Source organism: Colius striatus, chromosome 21 (genome assembly GCF_028858725.1).
Source record: "Colius striatus isolate bColStr4 chromosome 21, bColStr4.1.hap1, whole genome shotgun sequence".
In the NCBI taxonomy this organism is placed as follows: Eukaryota; Metazoa; Chordata; class Aves; order Coliiformes; family Coliidae; genus Colius; species Colius striatus.
The window spans coordinates 1204336-1231632 of NC_084779.1; positions in this window are offsets into that span (position 1 = coordinate 1204336).

The window sequence follows — 27297 nt, forward strand, 5'->3', positions numbered from 1 at the left end:
TTTCCAAGTAAGTTCCTACAGAAAGAGAAATAAAGAGTTCTACCTGAAAATCGTGTGCTTGAAACACCAACAAGGCAACACAAAGCACTGAGCAATTTAAAAGCCTTTGACCCACTGCATAATACATTTCCTTAACACACAATATGATAAGAGTTCTTCTGGGATGAGGAGTTAAATTCTTACATCTAATTCAAATGCCATCATTTGTATCAGTGGTTGATGGATCAGATGAAACTGTACAATTCTACAGTCTCTCTGAAGCATAATTTACTCAACCGTATGAACAACCTCCTACACATTCCTCAATCAAAATTAGCTACTATAGTATTTAGTATCTGAAAGTTAAGGTATGATACTAGTCTTAAAAATACTAAATGTAATGTATTACATTAGCATTACCCTTTCCAGATCTTCAAGAAGTGGTGCTGTTTCCAGAACTGATGGTGGCTTCATTTTCTTGCCAAGAAAGACAAAGTTTCTTTCTTCAAGATTTTGAAAACTCTGAAACCATGTGAAATAGATGACAAAGGCAATACTTAGTAGATGGGTTTGAGCTTACATCCAACTTAAAAACTATTTTTTTGAGAAGAATTAGCCAAAGAAATGGTAAACACAAATGAAGTACAACTCACACACACGTCACACAGAACAGAGCTGAGACTCCTACTGTCCCCTGACTTGGCCGTTGCCTCTGTTTCTTGCTTTTTTTCTTTTTGTCTCTTCCGCTGCATTTTTTTTTGCCCTTCATATTTTCACAGAGGCACCACCAACTTTGCTGGCTTGCTGAGCTTTGGTCTGGTCTTGTTGCTGATGTGGCTGGATTCAGTCCCTGATGTCCCTCCACAGAGTCCCTCCACAAAGACCACTCTTGTAGCCTCAACACTACCCACACCTTCCACATATATGACACACATTTGCAGAGGTTAAATGGAAGTTATATCCTGGAATTACCTGTTGCTCATTTTCAGTTCTATGTGTCTTCAAAGGATCAGAATTTAAGCACTGCTGAAGCCTGAGAAATATACAAATATTAAATTCAATGGAAATGCAAAAGGAAAGTGTAATCGATAAATATCACCAATATTTCTAAATGGCATGAAACAGTTCACCTACAAAATATCTCTGATGTATTACCTGTGCCAACAAAAACCCTCAAATATGACAGAAGAAATCAAAAAGTACCATTTTGGATGTAAAATTTACTATTAGGTTTTAGGTATCTGAAAATAACCCAAAGGATTTTTTAACCAAGACAATTGGTGGGTTCCCCAGCTTCAGAAGAAAATCAGATGGGACTGCAGGAAAAAGGTTTCTTACAGTTGCAAAAACATGAAACAATGTATCTTTGCAACAGTTAAAACTTGAATTAAAAACACCCCTCAGGTTGTTTACATATGCAGCAAGTGATATGCAGCATAATAAAAGCCTTGCACAAGTCAACTCAGTCAGATTTCATTCAGCTGGAAAACTTTATCAATCACACTAAGAATAAAATAAGGCAACTGAATATGCTGAGTGTGCAGAAACGTACTGCCTCATCACAGCCTTGTTTTCAAGCTACTGTTTAGAAAGAATTGCTATTTTTACTGTGGTCTGGGTAAGTATCAGCAGCTTCTAATGGCCTCCTTCCCCAATACCATGTGCACACATCTTGTCTTACCCTCTGCCCTTTTAGCTGTCTAAGAAGAGTAACTGGAAACATACTACAGCTCCTAATTATCTGGCTACACAATTGGTTCAAATATGTAACACACTGTACCATACCTGTCTGTGTGAACTGCTGGATTTTCCTTGAAAGGCAATCCTGGGATTGTTTTGACAATCTGTCAAGAAAAGACAAACCCTTTTCTGGCAGTAAAATACTGTTTAAGAGCAACATTTTAGAAAAAAAAGATTACTGAGCTCAAGGTGGTTTTCTTACCTAACCGAATTTTCTTCATTAAGAATCAAGCATGCAACAAGAACATCAATCACACAGGAGAATCAGTTCATGTTCACAGCTCAAGCTATAGCTTCTGGCAGCTCTTTCTTTGAAGAATCTGCCCCTGTATTCCCCCAACAACTACCAAAAGCTGGCCACACAAAACCACTACACATCTTCACAGCACTAGAGCAACTGAGCACAAAAGGAGACACAACCTGTTCAAAGTCCATCGTTGCAATCTAAAAAACCAAAACCACCAGAACCACAAACTTGAAGGACAATGTTCTCTTTTAACTAGATCAAGAGTTAGTCCCAGATTTGTTACAGAAAAGGACGTGATAGCTGACTACAGTATTCCTAATCTGCCTTACAGATGCTTCACTTAATTCATTCTGACATTTGAATAGAAAATCTAACACTTACAGATGTGGTAGTTTCACTGTCATCTGTGTGGGAGCTTTGTCATGTCTTTTCAAGAACAGAACCAGATACAGCAAGATCTAGAAAGACAATTTTAAAAGATGCAGAAACACGTTTGTGATTATCTGAATCTATGAAAGGCCAGTGTTTTTACAGTTGGTTGCAACTGACTTCTTTCTCTGCTTGTCTCATTTTCTAATGGCAAAAAGAACAACCAAAAGACAGTTGTATTTACATAAAGATATGCAAATGAACCGAGTGAACAAGGACAGAGGATATTTATAGTGATTCAAGTCTGTTTTAAACAAGACAACTCACAGAAAACATTCAAGTTACCTCTGTGTAGAGAAATCCCTCTAAACTCAAATCAAACAGTAAGGTATCACTGATCAATGCTACAAGTTATTTCAACAGCATCTAATGCTTTTCAGCGTATCAACAAATGACCCTGCAACTCACCCTTTGTCTTATCAAGTACAAAATGCTTTAGAATATTCCTGCATCTGCTGATTTGATTGCTCTTTGTAAAGTCTGATACATAGGCAGTGTTTGTTAGGATACCTTTTGTTCCACTTGTTGGATTCCAACTGATACAGTAGGTCAATATATCCAGGTAAAGACAAATGATGCACTGCATGAATGATTGCTGCCAACACACACGGTTCCCACTTGTTTCAGGATCTGTTGATACCTTCTGCTGGAGCAGCACTGTCCTCAAATCAAGTGCAGGATTAACAACTCTCATTGGAAGAGAGTCAAGATTTAATGATGTTTGGGTCTCCTGATAATCTGCTGAACTCACTGCATTCTCTTCAGCTTGCTCAAAATGAGCAAAGCTGCTTAAGACGAGATCATCATTAATGCATACCTAAAAAACCCAAGTCTTTGACTGACCAGAATCAACAAGCAAGTCACCATCACATACTGCTTTAGAATTTACTTGAAGCTGGAGACAACAGGAAGACATATGCAGTATGTACAAATGCTTTCTGAAGAGTACTCATTCCAGGGCAGGAAAGTTGGTCATATCTTCCTCTATGTTCTCCAAACAGGTGTTACTTACCAGTTTCATGCTTTTGCCTAAAATTCTGTGCTCAGTTTTCTATCAGCTTTCAACATTTTTAGAAAAACTATCTTAGTTTTATGTCCCTTTGATTCAGAGTGCATCCAAACCTGGCAGGAAAAAACAATATTCAACTTCAAAGTTCTCACTGGCTCAGAGAGAAGTGACACTTGCCAACTGTGCTTCTGAACAGAGAAGGTATTCAAATTAAGATGTAATCCAAGTTATTGTCTACAGTGAAGACCACAGCTCTAATGTTAAAAGTCTTGGTAAAATACTCCAAATGGCAGCAGGTTTCAAACACATTTATTTTTGTCTACTAGGCAGCTGCTTAAGTCTGACAGTAGCTGCAGCAGAGATTTAGCAGGAGTTACGCACTTTGGTAAGTGCAACGAGCTTTCTTCCTTTCTCCCAACTGTTTGGGAATTCAGCCTTATGCACATATGAACTTGTATTTATTTTCATAACACCATGCAACTGCCTTCTTGAAATATCTTTAAGTGTATCACAAAGAAGGACAAGAGTACAGTAAATTCACATAGTTGTTCATCTGAAGTACTTGGGGGACTTCATTTGCTTGTCAATACCTTCCAAAGCGCTTCACAAGTTTCCACCTCACAGAATTCATTCCAAAGTTCACAAACAACAGATTTAGAAAATAAATCTTCTAGTAAGTTAATGATTGCACTTCTACTGTATATGGCAAATTACAAAATTCACTTGCAAATAACACTTTTCGGTCTTAAATTTGTCACAAAGTTATAACTTCTACAGCACAGTGCACAAAGAGCTTTGTAGAGAGAAAAATATCTTACCTTTTCACCTTTTATTGTCACATAAAGGAAAACATCAGATGTGGTATCTTCTACAGCACATACTTTGGCTGTCGTCTGGGTAGTAGCAAAACTGAGTGATGGTGTTTCAATGACGCAGCTGCCTGTTCTTTCCTGCTCTTCTCCAGCCCAGTGTTTCCTCACTAACCCAGCATCTGGAAGAGCAAACAAGGGGTGTTTTAAAAGTCTCCCTCTCACTGCAGTGGTGACAAGTTTCTGTTGATCTCCTGGGGACTTTACTTTGGGTTTGCTTTGACATTTTGGCCACCTGGACTTGAGAATTCTCCCTCCCTTTTCCACCCCCCTTTTCGCATTTGTTGCCTGGGATTCTCCCTTTACAGTTCTTGCTGGACATTTATCCAGACTCTGTGCTCTGCACTTGAAACAACCAGCAGATGATTTCTGATGGAACCTGAGGCTCTCTGCACTGGCCTGATGCAAAGGCAATTTGCATCAAAACTCCTCCAAAATCCTTTTTTTTCTCTCTCAGAATTGCACCAAAACCTCATTTTATCCCTCACAACTCCCCCAAACCCCACGTTTTCCCCTCAAAACGCTTCCAAAACTCCACTTTTTCCCTCAAGATGGCACTTTTTTACCCAGCAATTCCCAAAAATCCCACATTTTTCCCTCAGAATAGCACCCAAAACCCACTTTTCCTCTGAAAATACCTCCAAAACCTCACTTTTTCATTCAGAACTCCACCAAAACACCACTTTTTCCCCTGAAAAAACGACCAAAACACTTGTTTTTCCACAAATCCACCCAAACCCCACTTTTTCCCTCAAAACACCACCCAAACCCCACCTTTTCCCTCAGAAATGCCCCAAAACCTCATCTTTGCCCTCAAAACTCCACCCAAATACCACTTTTCTTTCTCAGAAATGTACTCAAACCCCACTTTACATCCTCAAAACTCCTCCAAAATCCTTGTTTTTCTCTCAGAATTGCACCAAAACCTCATTTTATCCCTCAGAATTCCCCCAAACCCCACTTTTGCCCCTCAAAACGCTTCCAAAACTCCACTTTTTCCCTCAAGATGGCACTTTTTTACCCAGCTGTTCCCAAAAATCCCACTTTTTCCCTCAGAATAGCACCCAAAACCCCACTTTTCCTCGGAAAATACCTCCAAAATCTCACTTTTTCACTCAGAACTCCACCAAAACACCACTGTTTCCCTCAAAACTGCACCAAAACCCCGCTTCTTCCCCCAGAAGTTCCCCAAAACTGCACCTTTCCCCTCAAGACTCTACCAAATCCCACTTTTTCCCCCTCAAAACTCCACCAAAACCCCATTTTCCCCCTCAAAACTCCACCCAAACTCCACTTTTACCCTCAGAATTTCCACAAAACCCCACTTTTCTCCTCAAAACCCCACCAAAACACTTGTTTTTTTCAAAAATCCACCCAAACACCACTTTTTCCCTTTAAAAATTTACCAAAACCCCACTTTTTCCCTCAAAACTCCACCCAAATCCCACCTTTTCCCCTCAGAATTGCACCAAAGCCTCATTTTATCCCACAACTCCACTGCTTTTGGCCCTCAGAAATCTACTCCATCCCCACTTTTCCTCTCAAAACTCTTCCAAACTACACTTTTCCCTGCAAAGCTGCACCAAAACCACTTTTTCTCCTAAAACTCCAACAAAACCTCACTTTTGCTCTCAGAAATAAACAAAAACTCTACTTTTTCCCTCAGAATTGCTCAAAAACACCGCTTTTCCTCTATCAAATTCCACCTAAATCCCAACTGTTTTCCTGTAAAATGCCACCCAAACCTCACCTTTCCCCTCAGATTTGCCCCCACACCTCATGTTATCCCTCACAACTCCTACAAACCCGCACTTTTCCCCTCTAAATCCCAACAGAAAACAACTTGTTCCTTCAAACCTCCACCCAAACCCCCACTTTGGACCTCAGATAGTTACCAAAACCTTCCTTTTTTTCTCACAACTCCACCCAGACCTCACACTTTCCCCTCAGGACTTCCCCAAAAGCTCACCTTTCCTATCAAAACTCTACCAAATCAAACACTTTTCCCCACAGAAATACCCTCAAAACCCCACTTTTGCCGCCTCAGAAAACCACCAAAACCCCTACTTTTCCCCTCAGACATGCCCAAAAACCTCCTTTCATCCCTCACAACTCCACTGAAACCACACTTTTGCTCTCAGAATTGCGCCAAAACCTTATTTTATCCCTCCAAACACCCCCCAAACCCTACTTTTCTTCTCAAAACTCTACCAAAACTCCACTTTTTGCCACCTAAGTTCCCCAAAAACCCATTTTTCCACTCAAAACGCCACCCAAACCTCACTTGACTTCAGAATTGCCCCCAACCTCATTTTATCTCTCAGAACTCCCCTAAACCCTCACTTTTCCCCTCAAAACCCCAACAAAAACCCACTTTTTCCTTGCAAACTCCACACAAACCCACACTTTTGCTCTCAGAATTGAAACAAAACCCCCTTTTAGCCCACAACTCCACCGCTCTTTGCCCTCGCAAATGTACTCAATCCCAGCTTTCCCCTGCAAAACTGCACCAAAGCCCCAATTTTTTCTCCCAAAACTCCAACAGAACTCCACTTCTCCTTTCAGAAATAAACCAAAACACCTCTTTTCCCCTCAGAATTACTCCAAAACCTCACTTTTTCCATCCAAACTCCACCTAAACCCCACTTTTGCTCTCAGAAATTTAACAAAACCCTGCTTTTTCCCTCAAAACACCACCCAAATCCCACCTTTTCCCTCAGAAATGCCCCAAAACCTTTTCTTTTCCCTCAAAACTCCACCCAAATGCCACTTTTCTTTCTCAGAAATGTACTCAAACCCCACTTCACATCCTCAAAACTCCTCCAAAATCCTTGTTTTTCTCTCAGAATTGCACCAAAACCTCATTTGATCCCTCACAACTCCCCCAAACCCCACTTTTTCCCCTCAAAACACTTCCAAAACTCCACTTTTTCCCTCAAGATGGCACTTTTTTACCCAGCAGTTCCCAAAAATCCCACTTTTTCCCTCAGAATAGCACCCAAAACCCCACTTTTCCTCTCAAAATACCTCCAAAACCTCACTTTTTCACTCAGAACTCCACCAAAACACCACTGTTTCCCTCAAAACTGCACCAAAACCCCGCTTCTTCCCCCAGAAGTTCCCCAAAACTGCACCTTTCCCCTCAAAACTCCAACAAAACCCCATTTTCCCCCTCAAAACACCACCCACACTCCACTTTTACCCTCAGAATTTCCACAAAACCCCACCAAAACACTTGTTTTTTCAAAAATCCACACAAACCCCACTTTTTCCCTTTAAAAATTTACCAAAACCCCACTTTTTCCCTCAAAACTCCACCCAAATCCCACCTTTTCCCCTCAGAATTGCACCAAAACCTCATTTTATCCCACAACTCCACTGCTTTTGGCCCTCAGAAATGTACTCCATCCCCACTTTTCCTCTCAAAACTCTTCCAAACTACACTTTTCCCTGCAAAGCTGCACCAAAACCCACTTTTTCTCCTAAAACTCCAACAAAACCTCGCTTTTGCTCTCAGAAATTGTCGTGGTTTAGGCCCATCAGGGAACAAAGACCAAACACCCAAACCCAAACATCCAAATGAAAGCTTCCCTTATTTCGGAACTTTCGCTTTAAACACCGGCCGGCGATCACCTCAAGGAAGACGAGAGACCAGCCTGCTGCAAAAACACGAGGTGGCTTTATTTCGGAGCTCCGGGCCGTCTCATACCTCACGCAGGAGATAGAGGAGGCGACCACGAGGCCCGGCGGGGAGGGTTTATATAGAGAGGGGAGGAGAGCGGAAAATTCCAGCACATCTGCACATCAATAGTGTGGGGAAGGAGAGTGGAAAATCCCAGCACACCTGCGCAGTTCCATTCGATACAAACCCCAACATGTCCAGACATGCCTAAACGAGCCAAAACCCAAACAAGCCCCAACCATACCGAAACAAACCCCAACATATCCATACATGCCCAAACGAGCCAAAACCCAAACAAGCCCCAACCCAGGTCACCCTGATAGCGTGTGGGGGGGGGTAATGTCCTTAGTTTTACCCTGCAGTTTCTGACACCATTTTAGTTCAATTTTTTCTTTCTTTCATTCCCCACTCCTTTTTGTTAATAATTCTAATCTTAGAATTCATGTTCACGCTCCAGGGTACTTGAGTTGGGCTTATTACCAATCCTATCATCTAACAAAAACAACTAATCTACTAATTATTGTAACAAAGCAAGGCTGGAGACCAGGTTGATCAGCGCGAGCCATCCACGCAGACCCCCAGGGTAAGGGCTCCCCAGTCGCCTGTGGGAGCGGCAAACATGCAGTGATTGTAGATGCATTCTGGACCCTTCCAAAAATCCCTAATTAACCCAATCACTAGATTATCTTGCCCATGGGGTGCTTGGTAATTACCGCTGGTTCCTAAGCAGACGTAGCTTAAGAGGATTATCAGTTTTTTTCACTGTCCAGTCATTTGGATGTATTTCTGGTGGCGCTTTTTTTACGTGCGAGGCGTGAACCCAGGCGGCTATGCCGTCCACCTTTACTGCCGTGGGAGTGGTCAACAATACCAGGTAAGGCCCTTTCCACCTAGGTTCAAGATTCCCGGATCGATGTCGCCTTACCAGCACTGTGTCCCCGACTTCAAATTGATGAGGAACTGCAACGTCACCTGGAGTATAAACATCTTTCAATTGTTTCCAAATCTCCTTCCTAACTATTTCCAGCGCCTTCAGTCGGGCTACGAGAGGGAGAGGGGGAACAATATCATCATCAGGACATGCCCAGCTCCCCAAAGTCTCATTAATGGGCGGGGGCGCCCCATACATAATCTCAAAGGGGGTCAACCCCGTGGGTCCTGGGGTATTTCGCGCACGGAAAAGAGCAAGGGAGAGAAGGGCTGTCCAATCATCCCCGCCGGTCTCTGTAACCAACTTAGTTAAAGTCTCCTTTATAGTTCTATTCATCCTTTCTACCTGTCCTGAACTTTGGGGCCGGTAAGCACAATGAAGCCTCCAATCAATCCCCAATTGTTTGGCCAGCCCCTGACTTACCTGGGCGACAAAGGCAGGTCCATTGTCTGACCCAATTACCTTGGAGACTCCCCATTTTCTCAGGTCCCAAGTGCGTCAACTGGTGGATACGAGTAAGGTAGGCCACACTCTCTTCTTCAGACAGGATGACCTTTTCTCTGGTTTCTGAGCTTCCCACCGAGGTGAGTTCTTTGATTTTGGTCAGTACGATCATGGGTCCTTGGGCCGCCTCCTTGGCATGTTTATCGGCCATTTGGTCAATTCAGCCTTCTGTGCTGAGGTCCCTTCAGGCAAGGCGCTGGCCCATACGACCCTCTTCCCATCTACCACTGCTGCTCCGGCCCTTCGCTTACCTTCCACGAGGTAGCTACTCCCATCTGTGAACCACAACTGCACCCCTGGCAAGGGTTGGTCCGGGAGATCTGCCCGAATACCAGTCTCTTCCGCCAGTATTTTCTCACAGCTGTGGACAGGAAGATTCCCTACCTCAGGCAGCAGGGCGGCCGGATTCGGGACAGCCGGTGGTGCGAGAACGATACGATCTGTTAACAGCAGGCTTTGATAATGGGTAAATAGGCCACTGGGCGTTTCCACGGACCAAAGGCCTGAGTCAGAACCCCTCGGGCAATCCCATTTATTTTTTGTCCGCTGGCCCCAATTACCAGAGTACAGAATATTCAGCTCCTGTATTGATCAAGAAGTTAACAGGAGTTCCCCCCACACTTAGGGTTACCCTAGGCTTGGGGAGGGGGGCCGAGCCCCGTCTCCCCTAATTTTCGTCTTCCAAGATCATGACTTTCAACCCTTTCTTCTTAGGGCATTCTCAGGCCCAATGTCCCTTCTCCTTGCAAAAAGCACATTGATCATTTTCCAAGGGCGCCCATCCTCTTCCGGGTCTCCTTGGCCCTTGCCTTTGACTGTCGCCCAGGTTCCCTCCCTGTCTGGATCTCTCTGCTCCTTGTCGCTTTCCCTCTTGTATTACTGTACTTAAAATCCTAGTTAAATTCCTATCCTGACACTTCTGTCTTCTTCTTCCTGCTTCCTCCCTTTCCTTTTTTTCTCTTTCTTGTTTCTCCTCCTCTGTTTCTCTCTTATGATATACTTTCTCAGCCTCTTTTACCACATCCCGAAGAGTATAGTCCTGTAACCCTTCTATATGCTGCAATTTTCTTTTTATGTCTGGGGCAGACTGCCCAATAAATGACATAATAACAGATGCCCTCTGCCCTTCTGATGTCAGATCAAAAGGAGTGTATATCGGATAGGCTTCCATAAGCCTCTCAAGGAACACAGAGGGAGGTTCGTTAGAACCTTGCATAATTTCCCTTACCTTAGCCAAATTAGTAGGTTTCCTTGCAGCCCCCCTAAGTCCTGCCACCAGAGCCCGGCGATAGATGGACAGCCGTTCCCTACCTGCTGCTGTATTATAGTCCCACTGCGGCCGTGTCAAAGGAAAAGCCTCATCGACTTCTGCCGCCGTCAGCCTTGGTTGCCCGGCAGGATCACGAACAGCTTTTCGCGCCTCCGAGACAATTCTTTCTCTCTCTTCAGTGGTAAAGAGGGTGTTTAGTAATTGCTGACAGTCGTCCCAAGTCGGTTGATGGGAGTACATCAGAGACTCGACTAAACCTGTAAGAGCAGCAGGATTCTCCGAAAAAGGAGGGTGATTAGTTTTCCAGTTACATAGATCAGATGAAGAAAAAGGCCAATATTGCAACACCTGCAACTCATTTTGGTCTGCCGGGGGTGGCCCAACCGCTCGAAGAGGCAAAGTGACGGCCGAATCAGGCCCATTCGCCCACGCCCGTCTCCTGCTGCGGGTGCCGGCGTCCCCCGGCAGGCACTTGAGGAAGGGGGGGGTAATAAGGAGGGGGCTGAATTAGTTCCAGTGGTGGCGCCGTGGGCCATTCAGGAGGCCCTTCTATTTCAGGGTAAATTTTGGACGGTTCTTTTTTACTTTTCTCACTTTTCTCCTCATTATCTCGGTCAGCCCCTTCCCCAGTATTTAATGTCAAGGCACTGACTTCTGCGGGTAAATCCATTAATCCCCGGGAGGGGAAAAAAGGTCTAACCCAGTTAGGGGGGTAGAGAACCAGGTCTTCCCATACTGAGATGTAAGGTACCTGGTCCGGGTGCCCTCCCTTGATAATAGCCTGGACTCCTCGAACGGTTTTGATATCAAAAGTACCACTCCGAGACCAGCCCACTTTAAAGGTGGGCCATTCGTTTACACAATAGGCTTGCCATTTTCCCTTTTTTACAATTAACGATAAATTCCGTCCTCTAGCCGTAACGTCCGCCCAATGGTCCAGAATCAAAGACAAAGGAGTAGATTCAGCTTGACCCATTTTACTCCAATAAAAACCGAGACTTCCTAGTACGAAAACAAAGAAAAACACTAACACCGAGCCTGTTTCCAACCAACTTTGTTTACACTCAGACAGCAAAGACTGAAGCATTACTTCAGATGGCCTGAGGCCTCTCCTTCCCATTCAACAAAGACCACAATCGCCTGTTAAATACCGATACCGACACCTCATTAACAGAAACAAGACCACAGAAACAAGACCAGCGGTTCACTGAATTCCGGGCAGTCAGACCCTCCTGACTCCCTTCCACCCTTGAGGCGTCCCTCAGGGCCGCAGCCTGCGGTTCTGGACACGTCTATCCCCGCAGTCACTGAGTCCTCACGGTCCTCAGTGACAGCTGCATCAAAATACCAACGGGATCCCAAATCGCCAACACGCCAAGTGAACCAAAAGTGGGACTTTAACCCACGAGTGGGACTTAAACCCACAACCAGGGGTGGGACTCGAACCCACGATCCCTGTCCTCAGACCAGTGAACCAAAAGTGGGACTTTAACCCACGAGTGGGACTTAAACCCACAACCAGGGGTGGGACTCGAACCCACGATCCTTGTCCTCAGACCAGTGAACCAAAAGTGGGACTTTAACCCACGAGTGGGACTTAAACCCACAACCAGGGGTGGGACTCGAACCCACGATCCCTGTCCTCAGACCAGTGAACCAAAAGTGGGACTTTAACCCACGAGTGGGACTTAAACCCACAACCAGGGGTGGGACTCGAACCCACGATCCCTGTCCTCACACCAGTGTCGGGTATTTTGCTTCCTTCAAACAGATCTTATTCTAACAGGCTAGATTACTTCGTGGTTTTTTTTGTTGGTTTTTTTGCAACTATTCTCACGCGGCTCGGAACGACGACAAAAACGAATAAGTCCTGCAATCCAAACTCCCAGTCGTATACAATATAAACAACACTCACTAAAACATTTAAAGAGACACAGACCAGCCTTCCAAAATATACACGAAACAGACCCCCAAGATATAGCTCAGTAAGACACCCACAGTACAAACCAGATTCCCAAGAAAGATGCACAAGAACATTCGTAGTGCATCCCTAAAACAGCATAAGATTTTATAGCAGCACAAAAATTCTTTTTCAATCACTCATGTGGCGCCACACACTCACAAACACTCACAAGCACATTCACACAAAAAGCTCACCTCCAAGGGGTCATCGTTTCCTGAGGTGTTCGTCGATATCCCGGACGAGCCCCCAAATGAAAGCTTGTTTCCCTGCAGTTTCTGACACCATTTTAGTTCAATTTTTTCTTTCTTTCACAAACACCCCCCAAACCCTATTTTTCTTCTCAAAACTCTACTAAAACCCCACTTTTTGCCACCTAAGTTCCCCAAAAACCCATTTTTACACTCAAAACGCCACCCAAACCTCACTTGACTTCAGAATTGCCCCCAACCTCATTTTATCTCTTAGAACTCCCCTAAACCCTCACTTTTCCCCTCAAAACCCCAACAAAAACCCACTTTTTCCTTGCAAACTCCACACAAACCCACACTTTTGCTCTCAGAATTGAAACAAAACCCCCTTTTAGCCCACAACTCCACCGCTCTTTGCCCTCGCAAATGTACTCAATCCCAGCTTTCCCCTGCAAAACTGCACCAAAGCCCCACTTTTTCTCTCAAAACTCCAACAGAACTCCACTTCTCCTTTCAGAAATAAACCAAAACACCTCTTTTCCCCTCAGAATTGCTCCAAAACCTCACTTTTTCCATCCAAACTCCACCTAAACCCCACTTTTGCTCTCAGAAATTTAACAAAACCCTGCTTTTTCCCTCAAAACACCACCCAAATCCCACCTTTTCCCTCAGAAATGCCCCAAAACCTTTTCTTTTCCCTCAAAACTCCACCCAAATGCCACTTTTCTTTCTCAGAAATGTACTCAAACCCCACTTTACATCCTCAAAACTCCTCCACAATCCTTTTCTTCCTCTCAGAACTGCACCAACACCTCATTTTATCCCTCAGAACTCCCCCAAACCCCACTTTTCCTGTCAAAACCCAACCATCTCCCCCCTTTTTTGCATTCAAAATACACCCAAACCCCACTTTTTCCCCTCAAAATGCTTCCAAAACTCCACTTTTTCCCTCAAGATGGCACTTTTTTACCCAGCAGTTCCCAAAAATCCCACTTTTTCCCTCAGAATAGCACCCAAAACCCACTTTTCCTCGGAAAAGACCTCCAAAACCTCGCTTTTTTACTCAGAACTCCACCAAAACACCACTGTTTCTCTCAAAACTGCACCAAAACCCCGCTTCTTCCCCCAGAAGTTCCCCAAAACTGCACCTTTCCCCTCAAAACTCTACCAAATCCCACTTTTTCCCCTCAAAACTCCAACAAAACCCCATTTTCCCCCTCAAAACTCCACCCAAACTCCACTTTTACCCTCAGAATTTCCCCAAAACCCCACTTTTCCCCTCAAAACCCCACCAAAACATTTGGTTTTTTCAAAAATCCACCCAAACCCCACTTTTTCCCTTTAAAAATTTACCAAAACCTCAGTTTTTCCCTCAAAACTCCACCAAAATCCCACCTTTTCCCACAGAAATACCCAAAAGTCTCATCTTTTCCCTCAAAACTCCACCAAAATCCCACCTTTTCCCACAGAAATACCCAAAACTCTCATCTTTTCCCTCAAAACTCCACCCAAATCCCACCTTTTCCCTCAGAAATGCCACCCAAACCTCACTTTTCCTCTCAGATTTGCCCCCACACCTCATGTCATCCCTCACAACTCCCACAAACCCGCACTTTTCCCCTCTAAATCCCAACAGAAAACAACTTGTTCTGAAAGAATAAAATGAAATAAAATGGAGCCGGTGAGGCTCAGTCACAGCAAGGCCGACTAGGCCACGAGAAAGGATGATGAAACCAACCCTGGCCATTGCATCAGAAACCGCAGGGGCTGAGAAACATGTCTCAGAAAATTGGATCCATGGTCCCCACCGTGCCAGCAGGGCACCTGGGTTAAGGGGAAGTTGTGTGCGTGTGTTGGAATTTTCCGTCCCTCATCCCCAGCATATATAAACCCCTACCTGCAAAGCCTCGGGGCCGCCTCCTCTGTCTCCTGCGTGAGATACGAGACGGCCCGGAGCTCCGCAATAAAGCTCAGCTCTTGCTTTTGCAACAAGCCGGTCTCTCGTCTTCCTTGGGGTGTTCGCCGTCCGGGCTTGGAGCGAAAGCCTGCAGCTTTCAACATCACGACCAACAGTTTTTACACTCGTTGAGGCAAGGGACTGAGGATGGAAAGGACGAGCCCAGCGGTCCGTGAGGGCCGGGGCCGGCGGTGTCGGCGCGGTGTGTGTGGGGGGGCTCCGGAGACACCGACCGGGCGCGGGAAGCGGCTGCGCGGCGGCGGCTGCGGATGGAAGGGGCGGGGGGGGTCTGGCTCACTCCGTGCCGGCCCCGGCGCCGGCGGCGCAGCCGCTGTTACTCTCTCCCGTGTTTTCTTTGTCTCCCCTCACATGCCCGATGGTGCCCAGTCTAACACGGGGTCGCGCTCCCCCACTCTCCTCTGATCATCCTGCGCCGCACCCCGGCCCGACTCCGCCCGCTCGGCATTCCCCTGCGAGTCGCCCCAGGGGTAACTCGGCGGGCTGGGCTCGAATGGGAAGCAGCTCTCCCGCGGGGGCTCTGCTCCGAAGCCCCTTCGCCTCTCTGACTTTGTAAATACTCTTGTGTAGAGAAGAACCTTTTTCTTTTTTCTCGGTATCATCCGCCTCGGCGCCGCTCCCGACACTACTCTCGGTGCTGCTCCCGGCGCTTCTCCCGGCACCTCTCCCGGCGCCTCTCCCGGCGCTTCTCCCGGCGCTGCTCTCGGCACCTCTCCCGGCACTACTGTCGGTGCCTCTGCCAGTTCACTCTCTGCCCCAGGGACAGGCTCACTAAGTTGGTGGGGGGGGGAGGCGGGGGCTCTTTAGGCCGGCACTCTTGTTCCTCGGGAGGGGCTGATGGCTCATATGGTTCTCGTACCCCGTCCGTGCCTCCAGGGTCATTTTCTACACGCGGGGTGGGGAGCACTACTTTTGAGACGGTAGGAGCCAGCGGGGTGGATTGGAACCAGTCACGCTCATCCTTTTTGTTCTTACTGTGTGCTGCTGATGCGTGCTCAGCAGCCTTCTTTTCTGCCTGATGTTGCAACAACTCATTGTGCACTATCCGCCAAAACTTCCCTAACTTTTCAGCTATCTCATCGTCCTCCAGGGTAGCTTCCCACAGCAAATCCCCAAATCTACGCCATTCGCTCAATTCATGCACTGTCTGTGGATTCTGAAACACTCCTTAGCATACCCATAAGCTAACAACCCTGGTAGGTCTTTTTGCAGATCTATGCCCTTTATCTGCCGCTTCTGCAAGAATGCAGTAAATAAATCATATGCCGCTTGCCTTTCCACACCTATTTGTCAGCGCGCTGCTGCAGCCCTTCAAGGTCCAGCGGCACGTATCGGCCGGGCTCGGCTATACGGTCACCCAGGGCACGGCGTGTTCCCAATTTTCACGCTTATTGCCGTCCTTGCTGCATAGGACCCGAACCCCTTCGTCGCTCCGCCGTGGCGCCCAGTCAGTATATCACGTCCTTCGTGTATCACGTCGGGGTCACCATTTGCTGAAGATGACGGGAGACAAGCCCACCCTGCACTGCAACGAGTCTCAACTTTATTTGCAAAGATACAACTCTTTTATAGATACAATAATCAGGCTCATACATATTGCAAAAGCTAAGCTCATCATTGGTTCCCAGTTAGGTGCAAACCTCGCCCTTGTTTCAACATACTCCAGATACGTGTGGCTGCTTAACCCAAACTAAGCTCCTGCTTTCTCATCCTGTTCTCATACAGCTCTCTTGCTCTCACGGCCTTGAGCAGGAGTCCACTATCTTATCGCTTAATGCTTACTGCCTAACCAGCTGTATTCTATCATGTCCTCTTTTCTCTAGCCAAGTCTCCACAAAACTCCCCACATAGGTGGGATCTGCCTTCCTGCTTTCTTGTAGCTCCCATACGCAGTGGTATAACTTAACCGACAACATGTATTTTTTCAATGGGAGCTGAGCAGTCCAAAGGAGTGGGACTGAAGATAGCTCCCACAGGAAAGCAGCTGCAAATGGGACACAGTGCTGGCTGATAGTCTACAATGGGACCTACGTACAACTGTAGCTGGGGTCTGCCTTCCTGCTTTCTAGTAGCTCTCATACGCAGTGGTATAACTTCTACCGACAGTTTGTATTTTTTCAATGGGAGTTGAGGTTAATTATGGACGGATAAAGTTGTGATGGACCGGCTTGCACCTCCTCGTCCACATCCATAGCAAGCTTGAGCAAGGGGGAAACCGAAACAGCAGATTGTAACAGAAACAAGGTCAAAGCAAGAAGATAGGACAGGACATTAAACCAAGCGTTGTTAGAGGACTGAATATAGCATTCAATTTAGCATTGTATGATTGACTGTACTTGACTAATAAATGGTAACATATGTAACTAACAATAATATAAAGGTAACTAAACGTAAGGTAAGCATAACCATAGTGTGAGAGAAAACTAACTGAAGGCCGAACAGATGGGGTGATATTTTAGACACAATAAGGCTGATGTTTTAAGCACAATAAGGATGGTGTTTAAACACAGTGAGGTTGGTGTTTAAGTTGTTACCAAAATGAAACTTTGAGGCCTTATGCATAGTGCGTGATGCTCATTATTAACTATTTGCCATGAATTGTGGCACGTACAAAGCATTTGGAAAAGGTATAGAAGTGATGATGATGTGACAATAAATTGGAGCTGATGCACATCAGATTGGTGTCTGGTCACTCCCGTTTCGCGCAACAAAGAAGAACCCCTGCACAAAGAAAAAGAAACCCTGCAGAACAGGCTGCCCAGAGGGCTTGTGGAGTCTCCTTCCTTGGAGGATTTCAGCACAAGCCTGGACACTTTCTTGTGCGACCTGATCTAGGTGAACTGAATTCTGGGGGAGGGGGTTGCTCTAGATGATCTCTAATGGTCCCTTCCAACCCCTACCACTCTAGGATTCTATGATGTCACACAGTCTAGATGCAGTACCCAGATGTGCTGTGATGTCATGGAGCACTGTTGCAGCATCCAGAGGTGATGTGATGTTATAGAGAACTGTTGCCATGCCCACGTCTGCTGTGATGTCACAGAGTCTCATTTCAGTGCCCAGATCCTATGTGAAATCTCAGAGCACTGTGTGTCCAGTGTCCAGACGTCCTGTGATGTCACAGAGCACTATTGCAGTGCCCAGATGTGCTGTCATATCACACAGCCCTGCTGCAAAGCCCAGATGTGCTGTTGCGTTACATAGTCCTATTGCAGTGCACACGTCTTATGATGTCACAGAGTACTGTTGCCTTTCCCAGGTGTGCTGTGATGTCACAGAGCACTGTTGCACTGCCTAGTACTAGGACGTCGCAGAACCCCACGACAGTGTCTGGATGTGATGTGATGTCAAACACTCTTGTTGCAGTGCCCAGATTTTCTGTGATGTCCTACAGCCCCGTTCCAGTGCCTAGATATGCTATGATGTCACGGAGCAGTGTAGTACTGCCCAGATGTGCTGTGATGTGACGCACACCGCACATCCTCTGCAATGCCCACATGTACTGCTGTGCCACACAGTCCTGTTGTAGTGCCTAGATGTTCTCTGATTTCACACACCCCCTTGTCATGCCCAGATGTGCTGTGATGTCACAGAGCACTGTTGCAGTGCCCAGATGTGCTGTGATGTCACAGAGTACCACTGCAGTTCCCACTTGTGCTGTGATCTCACAGGCACTGTAGCAATGTCCTCTTGTGATAGGATGTTTCAGAGCACTGTTGCAGTGCCCACGTCTGCTGTGATGACAGAGTCTCATTTCAGCGTTTAGATACTATGTGAAGTCTCAGAGCAGTGTGTGTCCAGTGCCCAGACGTCCTGTGACGTCACAGAGCACTATTGGAGTGCCCAGATGTGCTGTAAGGTCACACAGTCCTGCTGCAAAGCCCAGATGTGCTGTTGTGTTACACAGTCCTGTTGCACTGTGCACATGTCCTGTGATGTCACAGAGCACTGCTGCCTTTCCCAGATGTGCTGTGATGTCACAGAGCACCGTGCCAGTGCCTAGTGATGCTGTTATATATCACAGCAGTGATTGAGTGCTCAGACGTCTTGTAATGTCACAGAGCACTGTAGCAGTGTGCAGTTGAGATAAGATGTTATAGAGCACTGTTGCAGTGCCCAGATGTGCTGTGATGTCAGAGAGTCCTGTTTCAGTGCCCAGATATGATGTGAAGCCTTAGAGCACTGCTACAGTGCCCAGACGTCCTGTGATGTCACACAGCACTGTTGCTGTGCCCAAAGGTGATGTGACGTCACAGAATACTGCCGCAGTGTCCGGATGTGATGTGATGTCACAGAGCCCCATTCCAGTGCCTAGATAAGCAATGATGTCACAGAGCAGTGTAGTGGTGCCCAGATGTGCTGTGATGCAATACACACAGCACAACCTCTGCAATGCCCACATCTCCTGCAGTGTCACACAGCCATGTTGCAGTACCTAGTTGTGCTGTGATGTCACAGAGCACTGTTGCAGTGACAATGTCTGCTGCACTATTGGAGTGCCCAGATGTGCTGCCATGTCACACAGCGCCGCTGCAAAGCCCAGATGGGCTGTTGTATTACACACTCCTGTTGCAGTGCGCACCTGTGCTGTGATGTCACAGAGCACTCTTGCAGTGTTCAGTTGTGCTGTGATGTCAAAGGTCCGCGGAAGAGGAAGACGGAGCACTGGAACAGGTTGCCCACAGGGCTTGTGGAGTCTCCTTCCTTGGAGGACTTCAGCATAAGCCTGGACACGTTCCTGTGCTACCTGACCTAGGTGAACTTGATTGTGGGGCAGAGGGTTGGTCTAGATGATCTCTAATGGTCCGTTCCAACCCCTACCATTCTAGGATTCGATGATGTCACACAGTCTGGATGCAGTACCCACATGTGCTGTGATGTCACAGAGCACTGTTAGAGTGTCCAGAGGTGAGGTGATGTGATGTTATAGAGCACTTTTGCCATGCCCACGTCTGCTGTGATGTCACAGAGTCTCTCTGCAATTGCCACATTTGTGGCAATGTCACTGAACCCCATTGCAGTGCCCGCGTGTGCTGTGATGTCCCCATGTAGTCTATCAGCCAGCACTGTGTCACATTTGCAGCTGCTTTCCTGAGGGAACTATCTCCATTCCCACTCACTGGGACTCCTCAGCTCCCATTGAAAAAATACATGGTATCGGTTAAGCTCTACCACTGAGTATGGGAGCTACAAGAAAGCAGGAAGGCAGACTCCACCTATAGTGGTAAGTAGGTCCCATTGCAGTCTATCATCTTGCACTGTGTCACATTTGCAGATGCTTTCGTGTGGGACTTATCTCCAATCCCATGCACTTGGGCTGCTCAGTTCTCATTGAAAACACACAGGCTGCCAGTAGAAGTTATGCCACTGCGTGTGGACACTACAAGAAAGCAGCTACACAGACCCCAACTACAGTGGTAAGTAGGTGTGGTAGTTTGAGCCTGGCTGGATGCCAGGTGCCCACCACACCACTCTGTCCCCCACCTCCTCAGCAAGCCAGGGAAGGGGAGAAAATAAGATGGGAGTCTCGTGGGTTGAGATAAAAGCAGTTTAATAAAGAAGCAGCAAAGCCGCGCGCGGGAAGCAAAGCAGAAGCAGATAAAGCTGTTCCTCTCCACTTCCCATCAGCAGCGATGTCCGGCCACCTCCCGAGAAGCAGGGCTGCGGTACGCGTAGCGGTTGCTTTGGGAAGGCCAGAAATGCATCTCGCCTCCCCTTCCTGCTCCTCTGCCCCAGTTTATAATACTGAGCTGATGTCATATGGTATGGAATATCTCCTTGGTCAGCCTGGGTCAGCTGTCCTGGCCATAGTCCCTCGCAAGATCATGCCCACCCACAGCTATTGGTGAAGGTGGGGGAAGGAGTGCTGGAGGGACAGCCCTGATGCTGTGCGAGCGTTAGTCATAATATTGATATCAACAGTAAGCACAGCACTGCAGGAGCTGCTGTGGAAAGTCACTACCATCCCAGACCCACTACAGACAGTCACAGGAATGCAGACATATTACAAACACTATTGTTTCTGTGTTCAAACGAAACACACAGTCAGTAATATCAATCATGAAAACATCTCCTTAATTGTAGCATTCTTTTTTCATAAAGTGTATGCTCAAAAAACCTTGTAAACTCTTACAAGGGCTCCAAGTTTGCTGCATGATCCAATATGTTCATGTGGCTGCACAGCTTCTGAAGTTGTGTTCTATGTTCTGCATTGTCAGCTCCCAGACCTGTAGGCAAAACCTCAGATCAAACGTCGTATTCGTTAACTGACATCTTCAAGACTGGAAGCCTGGTAACCCGGACCTTGGATGACAAAACACACCAAGTTGAAACCATAACTCATCAGTAGTCTAACTCTAAGCTACTCTAAGTGAAGCTTTAAACATGTACCCATTTATTGATACCTGTAAGTAATTGGTTTTCTCCCAATGTCCCAACAGGCACGTTCCCGTGTTTAATTCTTCTCCAGATATTGCCATCTTTTTCATCATAATAGTGTCGTAAGGAACTCGTAGTCAACTCCATGGAACACAACCAAGAGAGCAACCAAGTAAACAATCCGAGCCCTGATTACACAAGTTACAGCTGAAATACACACCACACAGAATAACTTCCCAGACCAAAATAGAAGAAGAAAACTGCTGGGGGGACACAGTTAGAAAAACTCTAAACAAGAACAAAAGCATGGCAATCAGAAAAAGGCTGAGATGTGCCATATAGAAAAGGAAGCTGCTAAGGAGAATTACTTCCAGGAATTCCCCGTTTCCACTTTATTTTTCATCTGAAATGGACTGAATGGTCAGATGGAAAACAGCATCACACATTCCAAAACACTAACTAACTGTACTCTTGGACAGGACCAAGCAGCCACAAGAGGCACGTCACGATCCTGAGAGGGAGGGGTGGCCTTTCTGATGAACTTGTCCAGACAATTAAAAAATAACCAACTCTTTAAGCAAAACCCATCTCTAAGTCAATCTCCTACCAACAAGGTTTTGGGAGAACAGGAGAATGCTGAGAGGAAACACTCACTGCATGGAGGGCTGTTACCTTCTAGTCAGTCTTACCCAGAAGAATATTTGCCAGTGCCTTTATTACAGGCCAGGGAACTGACAGAACAATACAAACATGGCACTGACTGTAATATTTTCATTTCAGGAAAACCTGAAGAGTTGACTCTGAGAAAACCAATAATTGAAACAATTTCATCCCATGCCTGAGATTATTGCCATGAGAAGTTATCTCAGTTTACCACAGAATGGCAGTGGCTGGAATGGCCCTCTGGAGATCATTTCATCCAAACTCCCTGCTCAAGCAGGGACACCTAGAATCATGTGCCCAGGACCACATGCTGGTTGCTTCTGCTTATTTCCAAGGACAGAGACTCTACAGTCTCTGAGAAACCTGTTCCAGGGGTCAGACGCCACCACAGTAAATTATCCAACAGTATTACCTGAATACCGTGTGGAATCAAATTGAACTTGGAACGGACAGACGCAAAGAAAAGAACAGGTGCTCTTGGTAAAGGAGTTTAGATACAAATATTTTGTAATGCTGCAATTCTATACCTCCCATTGGGTCAATCCCAGTTGTGTTTCCCAAGGTCAGTACTACTTTTGCTTTGTGTAGTTCTCCTTTAACTTTTTGATGAATAGAATTAGTTACCTAAGGAAAAAAAGTCACTGCACTTGAGGTGAATTCCAACTTAACTTTACAATAACTGTAATGAAACAAATCTTCCAAGCTTAAACATGACACGAGTATTAAACAAATAAAACCAGATTTTGTTAGTCATTAAGGAAGGAGCTTCCTGAATGGGACAGTACTCAAACACAGTTTCATTTACAGAGGCTACCCTTCCCCCGTTGAATCCCCACAGATGCAAAAGCAGCAATAACGTTTTCTGGAAGAAGATATTGAATTCAGAAGAATTGAAGGAAAAAAATCACATAAATCTCACTTGATTTTGCAGGAAAACAAACCAAGAAAGCTGACTTCTCAGAATCTGGCCAATAGTAGATATTTCTTGTTAATACTAATGAGGAGTTAAATTTGAAAACTAAGTTTGCAGTTCATTACTGCTTTCTTACAGAAAATAACACACAAAGAGAAATAAAAGAACATACCATTGAAAATCTGATAAATATTACCTTTGGGTTCCACTCCAGTTCATTACCAATGGGTGTCACTCTACAAATTCCCCAGCCTGAGGTGGCAGACACTGAAACTTGGCAGGTGAGTGAAGCAGCTGGTAACTTTGGACTTGACATGTTCTGCCTTCATCTATATAGTTAATTTTGACACTACAAAACATATTTTCCTTCTCTTTTGGGGAAATATCTAGCACCTGAGTTGGAGAGGAAACAAAGAATTATTATAGTTGTAAAGTTTCTTCACCTACTTGTGTCTAAAAAAGATTAAACTTTCACAGCACAATGTTCAGTGGTGTGTATGTGGAGCCATTCTGGCTTCCCTTCAGCACAGGCAGCATGGGAGAGCTTTTTAAAAACAATTTGTACAGCAGAGATTTTTTTGCTAGTTTTGATGGTGGGTTAACTTTAACTGAGCAGTAAAAGTTCTAAAGTACTTTGTATTAAAAAGTGCACATGAATAATTTAAACCAAAACAAATCCACATTTTTACCTGTGAACAACTGTTTTCTGACACAAACCATGAAATGCCAGCTTCTCCACATTTTTAACAGCAATCTTATTACCAGGTTCCTTAAAATACCCAATAATTCCTTCAGCAAGAATTGTATGTTGGTCCTTCTGCTGATCTACTCTTCGACCAAAGTAGTTTGTTGCATTTACAACGTGGAGAGGCAGAATCTGAAAGCATAAAATACGTTATAAAGACAACTGATGGTTTCTTAAGTTAATGAGACGTTTTCATATTGAAGATGACCTACCTCTTTCCAGCCTAAAGAGATGACAAATACTGCTGTACACATGCATTTCAGAAGATGATGACCTCTTATTACTCCAAAGATTAGGAATAATCCTGAATGAATGAATCCTTATGAATGGTAACTGTCCATAGCCCAGTCCAGACTGGACACAAGTTTATAGAGCAAGATCTATTAGGTCTTGGTGGTATTCCACTTAAATGAACACTAGTGAACTACAGTATTACCTGTCAAGCTACTAACCACTAAGGCATTTCACATCATCCAAGCTTAATTTTAAGTGGTCTCCAACCTTACAATGAGATTTAGAAGAACTGACTGGGGAAGCGTGACGCCTTCCCTCTTTTTGCACGGAAAATGCTTGACATAAGCTATCAAGAACACCAATTCACAAAATGCTGGGTGCATTTCATCCAAAGGCTCATGCTAGGCACAAGTACTGAGATACAGCTGAGTGTATGAGGCCAGACAGAAAAGAAGACCAGAAAGGTAATTTCCACTTACTAAAACCCTAAAACTCTCACAGTGCAACTAGAGATTCTTAAAGGAAAGCAACATGATACCGAGTTCTAAACAAAAGAGACAGTGAACACTTATCCAATTGACAACTGATTTGTAAGACATATATCCAGGCTCTGCAGTCAGCAGAAGCAGAACTAGATGAGGAAAGAGGCCACAACTGCTGTCTTGAGTGCACAAAAGGGAAGTACAAGTTTATAACAGGAGTATTATGAAATCTGTCCAGGTTTCAAGCACTCAAACTGTATCTATAGGTTATCAACGACTTTCAACTACCAGCTGCCAACAAAAGCTTATTTATTAGGCAGAAATGGAGTGACACCAAGGAATCCACCCAGTTTTTATTGTCTACTCTCACAACCTATGATTTTTGGGAATGGGGAACACCCATTGATTGCATGACTTGAGCGCACCTGAATTCTAGCTAAAGACAGGACAGGAAGAAAGTGTAAGCAGCTCATCCAAAAAGGAAAGCACCCAGCAGTTCTCAGATCCAAGTACTAACCTTGAAAGGAAGCACCAGTGTCTACACACCTGCCCTCAGCAATCATTATCCAAGGTGGAGATGAGACAGACTCTACAGTACTGCTGTAGAGGAAGACTCTCTAGTAAAGTCGGGACTGAAAAGCCAAGTGGAGGGAGTTTGCACATACAAACTGTTACTGAGATGTGAGGAACCACTATAGCAAAGTCAAACCAGTAACCAGGAAGGTTTCATGACTATTTAACTACTAAAAATGGCAGTCTGAATGTAACAGGATTCTATCAAAACTGTTTTCAAAACCACAATGACACCTTAGTAGGAAGCAACTGCTCCATCTAGAAGAGAGAATTTATATCCCATGTCTATGGACAGTGCAAATAGAGAAAATATTTGGTTCAATTGACAAGGCCAGAATATACTCATTTTTCAGGAAGTCTGCATCAAAATGACAGAGAAGGAAAAATCCTCCCTTCAACTCTTGTTAAACAGGCATGATCTTCCACTGCAACGTTTCTTCACTCCAGAGGATTGTGTTTGCTCTACTACAAAAATAATGACATTTACAGGACCTTTAATCTTTGCCTATTTTGGTTTATGTTCTAAATAGATAGAGGAAAGGAATAAACAGAACAAATGCCCTCTTCCCATAGAACACGAGCCTCCAATGCAGGAGAAAACCTAAGGTAAACTCAGAACCACCTACAAAACAATTTTAGGTCAAGCTAAAGATTAAGGGAAAATCTGACACACACCTAAGCAACGAAGAAACTAAAAAAGCTAAAAATCTCCCAAATACCCAAGAGATGTGGGATATGTACTACATTAACATGAAGGTAATATGCTAAGGAGATATTTAAGATGTGTTCTTGGTACACCAAACCAAGGGAAAAAGCAATAACTGTAACTTACCATCAGATATCCAGGTGTTTGTGTCACTGTATCTGGGATATGCTGGGGCACGTCTCTTTGTAAATTAACTTGATGACGATCCAGACACACTGTTCTGTTTCTACATATTTAAAAACTGGTTTTAGAACAAAGCCCTTTTACTTGTAAACTATTTTTGATGTGGCTTACAACATCTTTTAACACTAACATTTCATCAGCCTGCAGTATTCAATCTCTGTTTCAAGTAGCACCAATGACTGGAGATTAGACAGAAGTGGCCAAAAAGCTCTTGTTGGACAAGTTTATACAACAAAACCAAAAACCACCAGGAAACTAGTTCCACAATAAAACAAATACTAACACTGAATTTTGTGTTACTTGCAACAAGGGTCATCCACACGAGAAGGAATATCTGAGGGCTTCATCCAAGGCCCTGTTAGAATCCAGTTAGACACAGCTCAGAGAAGTCATCTACTTACCTAATCTGGAGGGACAGAAGACAACAGAGGAGAGAGCAAAGCATAAGCCTTGGGCAATTATGGGCTAGAATACTAATCAAAAAAGAGCCTGAAGTTCCCTCAAGAACACTGGGCAGGAATGATAATGAATTATGATATCCTGTCAGGCTACATGAGATTGGTCTGCAGAAAATGTTGGTATTTTGATTTTCGTAGCAGTATCTAAGAAGAGTGAAACTGATGCAAAAGTAACCACAAGAAAAAGAGTCATGAGCAAAAAATGGTTTCATGAAAGTATCCAACAGGAAAATTGAGCAAGAAAACAGAAGCAGCCATCATTGAGGCATATACCACCTTCCTACACCAGTATGGGTGGTAAGAAAGCTTGGCAATTCCTTACCTGCAAGCCCCAAATGTTTTAAGATGGGTACACAGTGGCCTTGACAATCTCTGGTATTCTTCATCTTTTAGCACCTTGGCAGTCAAACCAGGCAGTTCTGGGGGAACTTCAGCTTCTGCCTGCTGCAAATAGCGGAGGATCCCAAGTGCATCACACTCGTTGTTTTCTCTTAACAGAACGACTGACTGTGCCTTTGTGATCTCTTGGTCTACAGAAGAATCCTAAAACAAATACACACGTATTTTTAACAGCTTCTGTGTATCCACTACTTTGTGATCAAATGCACTATTAACCTGGTAACGGTTTGTCAAACCTTTATCGCATTACAGAAGTTGTCAGGCATGCTGTGTACACGATGAGCAAAGATTCTTGGAGAGGAAAACTGAAATGTGTCACACAAGTGGCATCTGTAGCTTCCAAAGACTGCATGCATTCATCTGTTAAAGCTAAGCACACGGTTTATACACACTTGTAAGTGTACTACTCGAAGCATGTGAAGTGTGACATCACTTTAACAGTGGCTGTTTCCATCTCTCCATCCACTGATTTAAGCATTAAGAAAAAAGGTCCTTCCCAAACCACTTTGTCATGGTTTGCCATGACAGCCTTTTCTAGTGAGGGGGAAGGGGCTGTAAAGATGGCTTCTGGAAGAAGTTGCTCACAGCTCTCCCCAGCTCTGAGCCAGACCCACTGCTGGGGCTGAGCCAATGAGCCTCCATCATCACTTTGTAACAAGAAGCCTGAAGAGGAGGTTTCTTCCTCCTTTCTTCTTTCTTCTGCCCTTTCTTCTTCTGGCTGGTGGTGGTGCAAGGAGTAGGAACAGTGAGAGAAACAACCATGCAGACTCCAAGGTC